The sequence below is a fragment of the Entelurus aequoreus genome, linkage group LG13 (genome assembly GCF_033978785.1).
Source record: "Entelurus aequoreus isolate RoL-2023_Sb linkage group LG13, RoL_Eaeq_v1.1, whole genome shotgun sequence".
NCBI lineage: Eukaryota > Metazoa > Chordata > Actinopteri > Syngnathiformes > Syngnathidae > Entelurus > Entelurus aequoreus.
Genome location: NC_084743.1, coordinates 15,692,623 through 15,708,311, shown reverse-complemented (window position 1 = coordinate 15,708,311; position 15,689 = coordinate 15,692,623).

The following is a 15,689-nucleotide window of genomic DNA, read 5'->3' as shown; positions in this document are numbered from 1 at the left end:
TCTGTTGTGTCCTGTGTCAGAGGTGGACATGCATTCTACTGAGGTGGCAAATTATGATATGTCCAGTCTATTGCAGCACCAAGCAAACAATCGGAAAATTCCCGTCATATCAATTCCTAGATATGGTCGAAACTATTTAAAGTGCACTACGCATAATAAACGCAACATTGTTAATATTGCCACTACGGATAATCTTAACAAAAACTCGTCAAAACAGCCCAATACCTATAATATGGGCTTTTTAAACATAAGATCATTGTCTCCCAAGGCGTTATTGGTTAATGAGGTCATTAGAGACAACAATCTTAACGTCATTGGTCTTAGCGAAACCTGGCTCAAACCGGACGAATTTTTTGCGCTCAATGAGGCATCTCCTCCTAACTATACGAATGCGCATGTTGCCCGCCCTCTTAAAAGGGGAGGGGGTGTCGCACTAATATACAATGAAAATTTCAACCTTACCCCTAACCTAAATAATAAATATAAATCGTTTGAGGTGCTTACTATGAGGTCCGTCACACCGCTACCTCTCGACCTGGCTGTTATCTACCGCCCCCTGGGCCCTATTCGGACTTTATCAGTGAATTCTCAGAGTTCGTTGCTGATCTAGTGACGCACGCCGACAATATAATCATAATGGGGGACTTTAATATCCATATGAATACCCCATCGGACCCTCAGTGCGTGGCGCTCCAAACCATAATTGATAGCTGTGGTCTTACACAAATAATACATGAACCCACGCATCGCAACGGTAATACAATAGATCTAGTGCTTGTCAGGGTGTCACCACCTCCAAAGTTATGATACTTCCATATACTAAAGTAATGTCCGATCATTACCTTATAAAATTTGAAGTTTTGACTCTTTGTCAACAAGCTAATAATAATAACTGCTATAGCGGCCGCAACATTAATGCTGCCACAACGATGACTCTTGCTGACCTACTGCCTTCGGTAATAGCACCATTCCCAAATTATGTCGGCTCTATTGATAAACTCACTAACAACTTTGACGATGCCTTGCGCGAAATTATTGATAGTATAGCACCGCTAAAGCAAAAAAGGGCCCCTAAAAGGCACACCCCATGGTTTACAGAAGAAATTAGAGCTCATAAATTATCATGTAGAAAACTGGAACGCAAATGGCGCGCGACTAAACTTGAGGTTTTCCATCAAGCATGGAGTGATAGTTTAATAACTTATAAACGCATGCTTACCTTAGCTAAAGCTAAATACTACTCAAATCTCATCCGCCTCAACAAAAACGATCCTAAATTTCTGTTTAGTACAGTAGCATCGCTAACCCAACAAGGGACTCCTCCCAGTAGCTCCACCCACTCGGCAGATGATTTTATGAATTTCTTTAATAAGAAAATTTAACTCATTAGAAAGGAGATTAAAGACAACGCATCCCAGCTACAACTGGGTTCTATTAACACAAATACGACTGTATATACGACGGACACTGCCCTCCAAAATAGTCTCTCTATTTTTGATGAAATAACATTAGAGGAATTATTACAGCGTGTAAGTGGGATAAAACAAACAACATGTTTACTTGACCCACTTCCTGGGAAACTTATCAAGGAACTGTTTGTATTATTAGGTCCATCAGTGTTAAATATTATAAACTTATCACTTTCCTCCGGCACTGTTCCCCTAGCATTCAAAAAAGCGGTTATTCATCCTCTGCTCAAAAGACCTAACCTCGATCCTGACCTCATGGTAAACTACCGACCGGTCTCCCACCTTCCGTTTATTTCCAAAATTCTCGAAAAAACTGTTGCACAGCAGCTAAATGAACACTTAGTGACTAACAATCTCTGTGAACCTTTTCAATCCGGTTTCAGGGCAAATCACTCTACGGAGACAGCCCTCGCAAAAATGACTAATGATCTATTGCTAACGATGGATTCTGATGCGTCATCTATGTTGCTGCTTCTTGATCTTAGCGCCGCTTTCGATACCGTCGATCATAATATTTTATTAGAGCGTATCAAAACACGTATTGGTATGTCAGACTTAGCCTTGTCTTGGTTTAACTCTTATCTTACTGACAGGATGCAGTGCGTCTCCCATAACAATGTGACCTCGGACTATGTCAAGGTAACGTGCGGAGTTCCCCAGGGTTCGGTTCTTGGCCCTGCACTCTTTAGTATTTACATGCTGCCGCTGGGTGACATCATACACAAGTACGGTGTTAGCTTTCACTGTTATGCTGATGACACTCAACTCTACATGCCCCTAAAGCTGACCAACACGCCGGACTGTAGTCAGCTGGAGGCGTGTCTTAATGAAATTAAACAATGGATGTCCGCTAACTTTTTGCAACTCAACGCTAAGAAAACGGAAATGCTGATTATCGGTCCTGCTAGACACCAACATCTATTTAATAATACCACCTTAACATTTGACAACCAAACAATTAAACAAGGAGACTCGGTAAAGAATCTGGGTATTATCTTCGACCCAACTCTCTCGTTTGAGTCACACATTAAGAGTGTTACTAAAACGGCCTTCTTTCATCTCCGTAATATCGCTAAAATTCGTTCCATCTTGTCCACTAGCGACGCTGAGATCATTATTCATGCGTTCGTTACGTCTCGTCTCGATTACTGTAACGTATTATTTTCGGGCCTCCCTATGTCTAGCATTAAAAGATTACAGTTGGTACAAAATGCGGCTGCAAGGCTTTTGACAAAAACAAGAAAGTTTGATCATATTACGCCTATACTGGCTCACTTGCACTGGCTTCCTGTGCACTTAAGATGCGACTTTAAGGTTTTACTACTTACGTATAAAATATTACACGGTTTAGCTCCAGCCTATCTCGCCGATTGTATTGTACCATATGTCCCGACAAGAAATCTGCGTTCAAAGAACTCCGGCTTATTAGTGATTCCCAGAGCCAAAAAAAAGTCTGCGGGCTATAGAGCGTTTTCTATTCGGGCTCCAGTACTCTGGAATGCCCTCCCGGTAACAGTTAGAGATGCTACCTCAGTAGAAGCATTTAAGTCCCATCTTAAAACTCATTTGTATAATCTAGCCTTTAAATAGACCCCCCCTTTTTTAGACCAGTTGATCTGCCGTTTCTTTTCTTCTCTCCTCTTCTCCCCTGTCCCTTGCGAGGGGGAGTTGCATAGGTCCGGTGGCCATGGATGAAGTGCTGGCTGTCTAGAGCCGGGACCCCGGGTGGACCACTAGCCTGTGCATCGGTTGGGGACATCTCTGCGCTGCTGACCCGTCTCCGCTCGGGATGGTTTCCTGTTGGCCCCGCTGTGGACTGGACTCCCGCTGATGTGTTGGATCCACTGTGGACTGGACTTTCACAATGTTATGTCAGACCCACTCGACATCCGTTGCTTTCGGTCTCCCCTAGAGGGGGGGGGTTACCCACATATGCGGTCCTCTCCAAGGTTTCTCATAGTCATTCACCGACGTCCCACTGGGGTGAGTTTTTCCTTGCCCGTATGTGGGCTCTGTACCGAGGATGTCGTTGTGGCTTGTACAGCCCTTTGAGACACTTGTGATTTAGGGCTATATAAATAAACATTGATTGATTGATTGACATATATTTATATTATATTATTTATATATATATATATATATATATATATATATATATATATATATATATATATATATATATATATATATATATATACATATATATATATTTATATATTATTTATATATACACACATATATATATATATATATATATATATATATATATATATATATATATATATATATATACATACATATTTAAAAAAAACAATTTGATTGAAGAGCAGGGAAACCTGAGAAATAGGCTTGTAGGTATCAAATAGCCTCTGTGTTTTTTCTTATATATATTTTAAAAAAACACCAAAAACTTAAGGGTTTAGGGATATTTTAGGGATATTTTTAAGCATCCTGAAATAACGCTGGCTGAAAAACATTATTGATGAATCTAAGACATAAACATGTAAATATTTGTGGACTTTCTGATCATGGAGTGCGTCGCTTACTTCCGATTGACTTATAGAAGCGTATACATACAACCACTTCATCTAGATATGTTAATCCCATCTTTAAAAGGTCCAAAAGTTACAAAAGTTTTTCAGCACACCGTCTTGGGAGTCATTACAGGCTGCACGCCAACACCTTATTAGGATTTTTTACGCGTGTTTTTAAAAGCTAGTTTTTACCAAATTAGACCATTAATTTGCTTTTAGTGCGTATAAACATACCGAGTGTGTATGTGGGCTGGTGACGTTTAGGGTGCGGCGAGGGCCGTTCAGGAGTGTAATCATAATAAATAAGAAATGTTAAAGCCAAAAAAATGAGGCCACAAACAAAATGTTGTTTCAGGCCACGCAAAGCCTCGGGGCCTGACTGAGACGCAATTAATTTGCCACAAAATTAATTTAAGTCCATTTTCAATACCACTCCATTCTTGCTGGAGCAGAAAAAGACCTTCAGTCATTCCACGTACCATACACGTATTTAATATCCCTTTTAGTATGTCCTAATTAGTGTTGCAGGTAAGCTGGAGCCTATCCTTATGGAACAAATATATAAATAGATAGAGTGGAGGGTCGTAGGAGGTCTACATATAAGTCACAGATGAGTGGTCCACTCTGGGTCATGACTTAGAACAAACAGCAAGAACCTCCTCTAGACTAGTATATCATTTTATAAGATTGTTAGACAATTTTTTCGAAGATTTTAGAGATAAATGAGAGGTGCAGCATATTTACTGTTTTTGTCTATGGGCGTTGTCATTCATCCAGGTCATTGTATTCTCAGTTTGGTTTGTCTTCGAAGACGTTCCGCCTCTCATCCGATGATGAACACGTATTTAATGTGAGTTAAAAAAAAAAAGTATGTTTCTGTTAGAATAATTGTTTCTAAATGATCACAAAAACGTTGTATTACATTGAGTTCCGAGCAGGGGGACAGGAGCTGTCTTTGAAACCTACCAAGAAGAAGGCTCGTAAAAACTCCACTGTGTAAGGGGGAGAGCCACGTGAAGGGTTTTCTGTTTTCTCTCATGTACGGTAATCAACAGAAGGATGTTGTTCTGGCCCAAGGACTTCAAAGCGGAGAGATGACAGGATCTGCCCAATTTCCAGACCAACTCTTTTTTAACTATTTTATGGAACTCTTTTTGAAGTATTTTACATACACTTTTTGAACTATTTTATGGAACTCTTTTTGAACTGACCTTTTTCTGTGAATATTTTTGCGACCTTTGTCCTTTGGAAACAGCGGTTTAGGTGGTCGGGCAGGGTCCAAAATAAAAGAAGGAGGCATACAATCTTTTGGCAGAGCGTGCTGGAGATTGTAGAAGGATACAATGTCCGAGCGACTCTCCTCAATATATTGAGTCCAAATTGAATTCTGTCTCTGTTTAATTCTTTGCCTCTTGTCTTGTTTAATAGATGTCATCAGTGTTTGAACCTGACAGTTTACTAGCAAAATGTAACTGTGAGCAAGTTCCAAACAGCCTTGTCTGATGCAGAGCTTCTTAGTGCGAGGTGTTGGGGGGGGAAAAAGGGGGCGTCATAACATCTTAAGTGTTAGGAAAGAACTATCTTGACACATACAGATAAAAAAATATAACGGGTAAATTCCGGTGGCAGGTGGGCACGGGGGGTTTGGGTGTGAACAAAGTTGTGTCCCTTAGTTGGGGCGTGACAGAAAATAATAGAGACTGACTGGATTAACCGAACATGTATATGTTGAGGATATGGGACAAAGTACGGAGTACCTGGGGTAAAACCCTCATATGCACAAGGAGAAGATGCATCCATCCATCCGTTTTCTACCGCTTTTCCCTTTCGGGGTGGCGGGGGGGTGCTGGAGCATATCTCAGCTGCTTTCGGGCATGTAACATGAAAATTCCAAGCCTTCTTCTCCAGACTGTGAGGCCAACATACTCCAATGCCACCATGCAACCCACTCCCGTTATTATGTCCAATTCAAATTGTTACTATTTTACTGAGAAATAGAAGTAGTACATTTGTCAGGTTCAAACACTGATGACATCTATTAAACAAGACAAAAGGCAAAGAATTAAACAGAGACAGAATTCAATTTGGACTCAATATTGAGGAGAGTCGTCTGTACACTGTACCCTTGCACTGTATCTCAGCACGCTCTGCCAAAAGATTGCACGCCTCCTTCTTTTATTTTGGACCCCCCCCCCGACCACATGGCCACCGCTGTTTCCAAAGGACAAAGGTCGCAAAAAGTTCACAGAAAAGGTCGTAAACAATTCACAGAAAAGGTCCGTCCAAAAAGAGTTCGTAAAATAGTTCAAAAAGAGGTCCATAAAATAGTTCAAAAAGAGTTGGTCTGGAAATTGGGCAGATCCTGCCATCTGTCCGCTTTGAAGTCCTCGGGCCAGAACAACATCCTTCTGTTGATTACCATACATGAGAGAAAACAGAAAACCCTTCATGTGGCTCTCCCCCTTACACAGTGGAGTTTTACGAGCCTTACTCTTGGTAGGTTTCAAAGACAGCTTTTGTCTTCTCACCAGACCCACAAAGTTTTTCTGATAAATTAGAAATAATTATTCTAACAACATTATATTTGGGGTAATGGTTGGGGTGGTCATGTCTCCCTCCCAGCAGGAGGTCCGATGTGAAAAAAATCCAGCTCTGACCTCTCTCTGCTTAAGTGAGAATGTTCCCCCATATCAGTCAATTTTACATTTTTCTCAATTCCTGCTTCGGATATTGAATTTACCATTAGTCTACCTTTGGTTATTCAGTAGTTAGTCACTCTAATCAGTACTACTCAAATGCTGTGGCAATTATGTACAAACCCCCAAACCAGTGAAGTTGGCATGTTTTGTGTAAATGGTAAATAAAAACAGAATACAATGATTTGCCAATCATTTTCAACCTATATTCAATTGAATAGACTGCAAAGACAAGATATTTTACTTTATGTTTTTGCAAATATTAGCTCATTTGGCATTTGATGCCTGCAAGATGTTTCAAAAAAGCTGGCACAAGTTGCAAAAAAGTTGAGGAATGCTCATCAAACACTTATTTGGAACATCCCACAGGTGAACAGGCTAATTGGGAACAGGTGGGTGCCATGATTGGGTATATTTTTTTTTATACATTTCTATTTACTGTTTTAATTGGTTTTTCCCTTTAAAATTGTTTTTATTCATATTTATTTTTATATTGTTTTTATATTGGTTCTATATTTATTTATTTTTTTGTTTTTATTCAGTCATTGGTGGAGCTAAGGATAAGATTTGATTATTGTTTTTAATATTGTTTTTAATACTGTTTTTAATATTGTTGTGCAGCACTTTGGAAACATTTTTGTTGTTTAAATGTGCTATATAAATAGAGTGGATTGGAGCAGCTTCCATGAAATGCTCAGTCATTCACAAACAAGGATGGGGCGAGGGTCACCACTTTGCCAACAAATGCGTGAGCAAATTGTTGAACAGTTTAAGAACAACATTTCTCAACCAGCTATTGCAAGGAATTTAGGGATTTCAACATCTACGCTCCGTAATATCATCAAAAGGTTCAGAGAATCTGGAGAAATCACTGCACGTAAGCAATGATATTATGGACCTTCGACCCCTCAGGCGGTACTGCATCAAAAAGCGACATCAGTGTGTAAAGGATATAACCACATTGGCTCAGGAACACTTCAGAAAACCACTGTCAGTAACTACAGTTGGTCGTTACATCTGTAAGTGCAAGTTAAAACTCCACTATGCAAAGTGAAAGCCATTTATCAACAACACCCAGAAACACCGCCGGCTTCGCTGGGCCCGAGCTTATATAAGATGCACTGATGCAAAGTGGAAAAGTGTTCTGTGGTCTGACGAGTCCACATTTCAAATTGTTTTTGGAAACTGTGGACGTCGTGTCTTCCGGAACAAAGAGGAAAAGAACCACCCAGATTGTTCTAGGCGCAAGGTTGAAAAGCCAGCATCTGTGATGGTATGGGGGTGTATTAGTGCCCAAGACATGGGTAACTTACACATCTTTGAAGGCACCATTAATGCTGAAAGGTACATACAGGTTTTGGAGCAACATATGTTGCCATCCTAGCAACGTTATCATGGACGCCCCTGCTTATTTCAGCAAGACAATGCCAAGCCACGTATTACAACAGCTTTGTAGTAAAATAATGCCTAAAATACCACAACAGAGACCGTGGACTGTTGAAGAACTTAAGCTGTACATCAAGCAAGAATGGGAAAGAATTCCACCTGAAAAGCTTCAAAAATGTGTCTCCTCAGTTCCCAAATGTTTACTGAGTGTTGTTAAAAGGAAAGGCCATGTAACACAGTGGTAAAAATGCCCCATTATACACTTTTTTGCAATGTTTTGCTGCCATTAAATTCTAAGTTAATGATTATTTGCCAAAAAAAAAAGTAAGTTTCTCAGTGTGAACATTAAATATATTGTCTTTGCAGTCTATTTAATTGAATATAAGTTGAAAAGGATTTGCAAATCATTGTATTCTGTTTGTATTTACCATTTCACTGGTTTTGGGTTTTGTAATGGATACAATTAAGTTTGACGCCCATACTGTAGAGAAATGTGACTTGAAATTGTCACCAAAAAAAAACCTAGCATGCTTTGGATAGATGAAGTTGTTTTTGTGTTTGCAGAACCAGTAAGTTAGCTACAAACAGGATGGCCAAGCTTTATGTTTATTGAAGGTTTGGAAGCAGACGTCAGTTATTTTCAGCCCAAACAGGACAGCCTAACGTCTTCAGCTATTATCAGAAGGGAAAGTCTGTGAATTCATCTCGACTTTGAAGTAGTATGCATACGTCCTCGTTCTGTATTCTCAGCGGGGTTGAAATATTGATGCAGACTTGACAGGCAGCACAAGGAGTGAAAATTAAATGGGCAAACCCTTTCAATAAAACTTTGTCTCCATGTTTTGCTCTTCTTCTTCATCCCTCACAACATTGCATTACACAAACGTAAGATTCCCGACGTATTCACATACTATTACTTTAAGTGTCCCTTAGATGGCACATGTACAAATCATGGGATGCAAATAGGGGTTGCACGATGTGCCGCGAAGAAGAAGCGGATAATATACGATTTATATTCAACGCAATGTATATTGCAATATATATATATATATTCAATCAAAAAAAGAAATCAGCAAAAACATGACAGAAGGTGTCGCCAACTTGGCGAAGCAGTTCCAGCGTATCACTGCTAGTCCGCGCCACACCCGAGCAGGATGAGTCGAACGCCAGTCAAAGGTGTTCAAATACCGTATTTTCCGGACTATAAGGCGAACTTAAAATCTTTTTTTTCCTCCTTAAAACTCGACAGTGCGCCTTATAGCCCGTTGCGCCTAATGTACAGAATAATTCTGGTTTTGCTTACTGACCTCGAAGCAATTTTATCAAACATAAGTGTCAGAAAGTGTTTTAGTCTTATCTTATTCTGTCAAGTTCAAACACTGATGACATCTATTGATCAGACAAGAAGCAAGGAACCATGCAGAGACAGAGTTCAATTTAGCTCGTGAGGAGAAACGCATGGAGCTGCACACTCAGTCACTGCCTCGCCCTACGCTCTAAGGTTCGGCTCCCGCGTCCCTCTATTTATTCATGGGTTCCACAGTCAACATCACTGAGGCCGCCTCTAAAAGGAGCGGCCACATATATCATGCAAAGCCGGTCCAGGACGCACAATACGTGACGGAATGTGCTGGGGGCCTTGTGATTTCGCCTTGTCTCCGTTTCGTCTGCGTGCTGTCGTCTTATCTTCATTGAGGTCCTTGAAGTTAAAGTACCAATGATTGTCACACACACACGAGGTGTGGCGAAATTATCCTCTGCATTTGACCCATCACCCTTGTTCACCCCCTGGGAGGTGAGGGGAGCGGTGGGCAGTATTTTTGGTGATTTAACCCCCAATTCCAACCCTTGATGCTGAGTACCAAGCAGGGAGGTAATGGCTCCCATTTTTATAGTCTTTGGTATGACTCGACCGGGGTTTTGAACTCTCAACCTACCAATCTCAGGGCGGACACTCTTACCACTAGGCCACTGAGTAGGTACTTGTCCTTGGCTGTTAGCGGGCTAAAATAAAGATGACATCGGCGGCTGAAGCCACCCCTCAGACAAGAAGTTTCGTCCTTGCTATTGAACACAATAGCTAATAACTATAGCAACGGACTTTTAGCTTACTAAAGTTGTGTGATAATATACATACATGATTATTCTAGCATGTTCTGACGCAGTTTTGAGATGTTAGATTTCCTGTGCTCTTAATTTGGCGATCTAGTCTGAGACGTCATTTCCTGTTTGTAGCGTTTCTGCGTAATATGGGCTCTTGAGTGATTGTGTAAACAGCATTGTGTGCGTTTCCTGACTAAAATACCACACACACACACACACACACTTATACCACACTTGTTGAACTTCACCATTAAAGAGTGCCTGAAAGCCTCTCTGTGCCCTACTCTCTGACCGGAGTCCTTGTCCTAAGAAGATATCAGACCAGCATTCCGCATCCAGAGTAACCTACTCTATACCACAATAAGAGATACGTGTAGACTGCAATATGATGGCAATATGACTCAAGTAAACAACACCAACATTTTAAATGTTCCATTGAAAATATAGAACATTACACACGGCGCTCAAAAATCTATCAAAATGTTTTAGTACGACCTTGGTAAGCTATGAAGCCACACCGCTTCATGGATTGTACTGTGCTTCAACATACGAGTATTATTATATACTATCTGGCGTTTTGTTTCGCAATATTATGCAAAAGCAACTTGTTTTACCTTCTGGTACCAGCTGATCTGTATTTGGAATTTGCATAAATCCTGAAATATTGCACGCTTACGCCTTTGTAGTCGATAAGCTCCTTCTTTTTCTCTATTGTGGTGGAAAAGTCAGAGTCTTAAACAGGAACAATAGAGAGTCTGTTACAACAGTTTTATTTACTTATAATCAGATGGTACAAAGTTGGATTGGAAAGACATGTGTTTACACAGACAGTATCTCCGGAGACGAAAGATGGTGCACCCTCATGAAAGGAATTAAAAAGAATGCACACCCGTATCGGTCCACGGCACTTATTTATAACCTTCCTGTGGTCTGAGTCTAACAAAATAACAACTTATGCATCTGTCCAAAGTTCTAATATCACCCCACCAAACGAACTAGCATTATGTCAGGGTGACCTGACAAGTAGTGTCGTATCCTTCCCAATTCAGTTGAGGGTACCCTAGGGCAATTTTTCCACTACACTATCTTCTTGTTATGGGACATTCATCCTCCGCTGTTGCCATTTCTAAGATAAAGTAGTGTAAAGTTCTTACTTATATCTGTCAGTAAACTCGCCACGAAAGCACTAAAACATACCGGTGTAGTGAGTTTACATTATTCACCCAAGGAACTTTGGTTATTAGAGAGTTCCGGTCTGACAGTTTTTCACGGGACACATTATTGATTGAAGTAAAGTGTGAATGTCATTAAAACAGTTAGCTCCATCTTTTGACACTTCTTCCACCCCCGTCCTTGCACGCTACACCGCTACAACAAAGATGACGGGAAGAAGACGCTGCCGAAGGTGAGCCACGTAAATAAGACCGCCCACAAAACGGTGCATCCAGAAGCGACTGTCAGAAAGCGGCTTGAAGATGATCTGTAAAACATCATCTTTGCAACATTTTGATCAAAAAAACACGTTATGTTATGTGGACCACAAAGAAGTGTTTTCAATTTAGAAAACAATACAAATAATATGACCCCTTTAACGCGCCCTATAATCCGTTGCGCCTTCTATATGAAAACAGATCGAAAATAGACCATTCATCGGCAGTGCGCCTTATAATCCGATTAGCTCTATGGTCCGGAAAATACGGTAATAGCTAAATGGTAGACATGTATCCATCCATTAGCTGGAAGGACATACCATATAGGTCCACACTCCACAGTAAATACTGTACTTTATTATTACACTGCTTCATATAACTACTGTAGTAGTAGAACATTATATGGTTTTTATACAATATATTTTATCAAAAAATATATATTTTCAATAGCACATTACATGGATAAATTCTGCTGTTTGGGGAGGTCAAGCACCAATTAATTGTAGTTTAAATTAATTTCAATGACAGAGCTCTGGCATAGAACCAATTCAGCTCATAAATTGAGGTACCACTGTAATTTAAAGATGGTTGTATTCGGAAAGTAAGAAATTTACTATAACGCAACAAGAGTTCAGGAGGAGCTGGTCAATGCGAGGGTGGTTTCATCATCACCCTCAAACATGAAGATTGGGTACCAAGCCTACAACCAGAAGAGCTAAACACAAAGCAATTGACCTGAGAGAGAAGATCATTAAATCCTGGGGGATGTCCGCTACCTCCTGCTTGCCAAGGCTAAACAAAGGTGCAACGTCAGTATTCCTACTCGGTGATGTCAACACAGCATTGCTACAGTGTGTCCCAACCAAGAAAATCATCAAGATCAATCACACGGCATATGCAGCGACATCAGGCATCCTAGAGATGCTTAACTACAAGATGAACAGCATGAGTAGCCGGAAGGCGCAATAGCCACCTTCATGAAAGAGAAGCCCAGAGGCAAAAATAATGATGACCCGCAGAGAAGTTAGCCTTAGGCAAGGCATACATGGAGCGCCATAACCAGGCAACAGGCATAGTGTGCCGGAAACCTCTGTACCAAATATGGACTGGAGGTCCCAGAGTTAAGATGGCAGATACCACCATAGGCGTATGAGAACAACCAAGCCAAGACCCTGTAGGACTTCCAGATCCAGACTAACAACCTAGTGATGGTCAACCGGCCTGACATAGTAATGAAGGATAAACATCAGAAGACAGAGGTATCTTTACCATGAATTGACTAACGTGGACCCAGACTTAAACAAGTTGAAAAACGTATTCGGGTTTTACCATTTAGTGGTCAATTGTACAGAATATGTACTGTACTGTGCAATCTACTAATAAAACGTTTCAATCAATCAATCAATCAATGATAGATGGAGCAATCCCCGGTAATCGCAACATCTGGAAAAAGGGACAGGAAAAGACGGAGAGATAGCAAGGACCGAGGGAGACATAGAACAAATGTGGGATGCAAAGGCATCATTGGTGCCAGTAGTGATCAGGGCACTGGGGCCAGTAACCAACCAAGATACCAGGAACAACATCTGACATGTCTGCGCAGAAGAGTGCAATACTGGAAACAGCTAAGATCCCGAAGAGAACTCTTAAGTTACCAGGACCTGAGCTTGTGGGGGACACAGTACCCCTCGGGTGGACGAGAAATGGATGAATGGATGGAAATATGTTTTGTTTTTAAGGGGTTTTCATAAAGTAGTCAGACGAGTACTGAATTGTACACTGTGGGTTTGATTTAGTAACAAAATATGCAGCTGTCGTGCTTTGCTCAGAGGCCTTGCTAAATCATTGTTGCTCACTAAAATATTAAAAAAAAAATAATAATACTTTTTGGTGCGTTGAAAATACTCACTTATATTGTTTAGAATTCAATCATGTTGTCCTTCAGTATTACGATTTGTGCCTGCAATGACATAAAACAACTTTAATGGTTATATTTTACTGTATTTTCTTATATCCGGTGGCCATGGATGAAGTGCTTGCTGTCCAGAGTCGGGACCCCGGGTGGACCGCTAGTCTGTGCATCGGTTGGGGACATCTCTGCACTGCTGACCCGTATCCGCTCGGGACGGTTTCCTGCTGGCCCCACTATGGACTGGACTCTTGCTGATGTGTTGGATCCACTGTGGACTGGACTTTCACAATATTACGTCAGACCCACTCGACATCCATTGCTTTCGGTCTCCCCTAGAGGAGGGGGCGGGGGGTGGGGGGGGGGGGGGGTTACCCACATATGCGGTCCTCTCCAAGGTTTCTCATAGTCATTCACATCGACGTCCCACTGGGGTGAGTTTTTCCTTGCCCGTATGTGGGCTCTGTACCAAGGATGTCGTTGTGGCTTGTGCAGCCCTTTGAGACACTTGTGATTTAGGGCTATATAAATAAACATTGATTGATTGATTGATTGATTGATTGATATCCTCTTGAGAACCAGCGTTTTCTGCATTAGACTTTTGTGTTTTTCATAACAATAAAAAGGACACCAAAGACAAAGGACATTGGTTCCTTAGAGGATACTATACATCAGGGATATACACAGACATTGTTTTAGGGGTCCCAGTTCCAGAAAGCTAAGAACCGTGAAGCAAGACTTATGGTCGACAAATTGGAAAATGCTGGCAGCCGTTCAGGGTACTCCAAAGCTGCCACAAATGATTGGAGGATGCGGACAGAGCGTGGATACTCAAACTTTCAAGGTTTTGTACTAAATCGCAAACTGGACAACATCGCAGACACCAAACATGATGAGTTTGAGGGAAATAGACAATTGGAAGGAAAAGTTTGAATTTGCTTTCAATCGCTCAAACACAAACATTCTAATCTGGACTGTCTTCCTTGGCTGCAAGCGACCTGGCAAGGTGGTTACTTCGAGATTAAGGACAGTGCAGCGGAGACGCAACAAACTCCTTCCCTGTCAACAACTGCTAGGGAGTTGAACTCTGTTCGCTGTGCCTGCAGAGCAACTCCAGGCCTACAGACATACCACACACACACCACGGATACATATGTACGCATACGCCTTTGCCACAGTTTGTCCGTGGAAGTTGCCTCCTAGCAGCTCCACTGTCAGACACGGCACAGAAGCCAAGCGTGCAGGTTTTAATAAACATCGGTTTTTAACAACAGTTCTCTCCCGCAGGACGCGACCTTTCAGCCGCGTCCGTATCCTCTCTCCCTCTCTGCTCCCGGCTGCTCACTGTTAAAGACAACAGATGAGTAGATTACCACGTACCACCTGTGAAATCTAATCACCTGCCAGCTGTGTCTCGCCGTCAGCACATGCCCCGCCCCTATCCGATGGTGCTCCGCCCTCAACACCATCGACAGAGGCGGTGCCCTTTGCTCCTGCAGGCGCGCTGATCACACCCTCCCTCCACAAAGTCCTTAGGGGCAACAAACGGCTGGAGCAGCGCCAAAGGACCAGAGCTTTGCCACCTCAGGCCCTCCTTCTTGTTGCAAAACATGTGGTTTCTGTCTCGTAACATGTGTATTTGCGCTTATCTTGGCTATCAAGGTGGGTTTTTTTCCTGCGGCCAGACTGATCACCACCGCTTGCTGATCCTCACCCCGAAACGTTGACCTTTTCCCCACCTTTTACAGGGCACCGTAAGTGGCGACCCATGAACGTTCCTGCTCTCGGACGGGTTTGTGCTCAAAAAGAAATGTTGTCGTACAAAACCCAAAACCAGTGAAGTGTGTAAATCGTAAATAAAAGCAGAATACAATCCATTCAACCATCTGTCCATCCATTTCCTACCGCTTGACCCTTTCGGGATAGCTGGAGTCTATCTCAGCTGCATTCAAGTGGAAGGCGGGGTACACCCTGGACAAGTCGCCACCTCATCACAGGGCCAACACAGATAGATAACATTCACACTCACATTCACACACTAGGGACCATTTAGTGTTGCCGATCAACTTATCCCCAGGTGCATGTGTTTTGGAGGTGGGAGGAAGCCGGAGTACCTGGAGGGAACCCACACAGTCACAGGGAGAACATGCAGACTCCACAAA